We start from the raw sequence: 2,828 nt of genomic DNA, 5'->3' as shown, positions 1-2,828 counted from the left end.
ATCCACCTCATGTGGACTATTATATTATTTCTCCTACCTACCCACACCTATTTCTTACCTACCCTTGTTTCTTATTGAGCCACATGTCATGTTTGTGTGCTCATACATATCCCTAGCCTTGCCTATATAAGCAAGCCTCTATTCATTGTATGTAACAATTGAACATCTTGTTATTGATCATTTCTATTGATGAGAATACAGTTTATTCTTGTCCCATATTATGTCTCTATTTTGTACATTTCATTGAGCTCTTGATCTTGGCAAAATCCAACATGGTATCAGAGCCACTGGGGCTTCATTGATTCGTCTTGAAGAGGCATTATTGCGACGTCAAGAGGCAGATCTGAGGAGTAGCATCTTTTGGAGGCATCCTAGACCAGATCCGACCCCGCCATTGCGTCCAGAAGGCCGTTTCCATGAATTTTGGTTATAAATTCAGCCTATTTTGGTGAGAAAAAATTTTTCTCCAATTTTGCTTGTATCGTACGGATTTTTGGAAAAAATTTTCCTTTTCTGAATATATTTTTTCAAAAATTGAAAAAAAAAAAAAAAAAAAAATTCGAAAAAAAATAATTGAAAAATCAATCAAAAAAAAAGAAAAAAAATCAATTTGTTTTGGGGGTTCGCAGACCCCTCGTGCTTTCCGTACCCCGCGTCGACTGTTTTTTGCAGGGTTGTACCCGCCGCGTACCTGTCTGTGCGCAGTGTCCCATCCGGCCGTAGCATTCACCGCCATCCGCAGGTCCCGGCACCACCACCGACGCCAGCGCTCCCTCCGCCCGCCAGCCGCTGCTCCACCGCCATCCTTGCCGGACTCTACGCCCGTCTCTCGCCGGACGCTCCCGCGTGCAGCTCCTGGGCCCGGATCTCCTCTCTGGCGCCGACTCCCACAGTCCGTAGCTCAGCTCCCTTGGCTTTCGCTCCTGGCTCCGCCATTCGCCGACAGCTCCGGACGACGCCGCCGACAAATTTTTCCGGCGAACAACCAGACCCGAGGACCGCGCCCGCCACGTGGCAAGCGGCCACTGGCCCACGGGTACAAACCTGCCACACAAACACGCGTATGGACGCCACGTGTCACGCACAGTCAGATCTCCGTACATTGCCACGCAGACATCCGTACACACAGTCATCTGCCACGTGCCCTATCCAGTCAGCGATTCCGTACAGTACGGAATACACAGTCAACTGGCCACATCATCTGTCCGTACGGTACGAACGCCCAGTCAGCAGAGGGCGAAGTTTTTGCAACGGTCATACGGCCGTCAAATTTAACCTAGTGACTTGCTGACGTCAGCGCCACATTAGCAGGGTTTGAAAATTTTTGGACCCCCTCTCATTTGCATTTTTTATTTTGCAGTTCAACTTCAAATGGCCATAACTTGCTCATTTTTGCTCCTTTTTGGGTGCAATTTTTTTTGAAATGGGCTAGAATTTCGTGCTCTCCGCAGTGGTGAAGAAATTTTTTGTTTTTGATGCACGGATTTTTTAGAAAATGCAGTTTTTCATGACTGTACCTGAGTAATCCCAGTTTTTGCAACTTCAGAGGCTTCGTTTGGGGTCATACGACCTCCTTTTCAGGTGCCGTTTTTTTTGAAAGTGCGTATTTTTTTATCTACTTTCACATGATGCTATCAGATTGATGCCATTGTAAGTAGAAATTATACTTTCAGATCTTGGCCATTTTTGGCTCTCTTGGTACTTGTATATTTGCTTGAATCTCAGTTAGATTCATTGCACTATTGATTGAAGTCTCTTGTATCTCATTTGAGAAGTTGTAAAATTTGCATCATAAGTCCACTTTGCCTTGTTTTGCAAGTGGCTCATTGTAATCGCACTAAGTATAAAGTGCCAAAATCATCACTTTAGGGGGGGGTACATTGATTGAGTGAATTTGGGGGGGTGTCTCTTGTGCTTTTGTGCTCTTGTGTTCCTTCCTTTTTGCTGCTATGGGTTCTTCTAAGTTTCCTCTCTTAACTCCACATAACTATGCTACTTGGAAAATTGATGCAAGGAGTAAACTTATGGAAAAAGAACTCACTCATTACATTGATGGAACTATTGTTGCTCCAGCTGATCCTAAGGCTGATCCAGTTGGTCACTTAGATTGGCTCACTAAAAATATCATGGCAATTGGTACCTTAAGAAAGTATGTATCAAAGGATCTCATTTTTCATATTGAGAAGTGTACTCTAATCAAGGATGCTTGGCAAAAGTTTCAAGACTTGTATGGTCAAGTTGATGAGATTAGGGGATATCAAATTGATAGTGATCTCACCATGTTAGATCCCAAGAACTTTGATACTATACAAGATTATGTCACTAAGGCAAATGAGTTGAGGGCACAACTCAAAGATTGTGGCATTGATAAGAAGGATACTCAATTGATATTCAACTTGATAGGCAAGCTTCCACAAGAATATGCAGCATTTGTTTCTAGTTTCCAAACCCATAGGATGACAATGGGTTCAAGCTACACAATGCCTACATTTGATGCTTTCAATGAAATGTTGATGATGGAACAAACTAAGTTGATAAGCATGGGCATTCTTAAGGCTTCTAAGTCTCAAGCATTAGTGGCAAATCAAGGGAACAAAGGAAATCAAGGAAAGGACAACTCAAACAAGAAGAAATGGCAATCAAAGCCTAAGGACAAAGCACCATCTTCTCCACAACAAGGAGATTCATCCTCTTCCAAGAGAGATAATTCACCAAAGAGGGAGAGACCTACTTGTGCTTATTGTAAAAAGATTGGTCATGAGGAGCATCGTTGCCATTCTAAGAAGATTGATGAGCTTACACATATCATCAAAAAGCATAACATTGAT

Source organism: Cryptomeria japonica, chromosome 1 (assembly GCF_030272615.1).
Source record: "Cryptomeria japonica chromosome 1, Sugi_1.0, whole genome shotgun sequence".
NCBI lineage: Eukaryota > Viridiplantae > Streptophyta > Pinopsida > Cupressales > Cupressaceae > Cryptomeria > Cryptomeria japonica.
The sequence above is the reverse complement of the archived record's forward strand: the minus strand, read 5'-3'. Positions refer to the sequence as shown.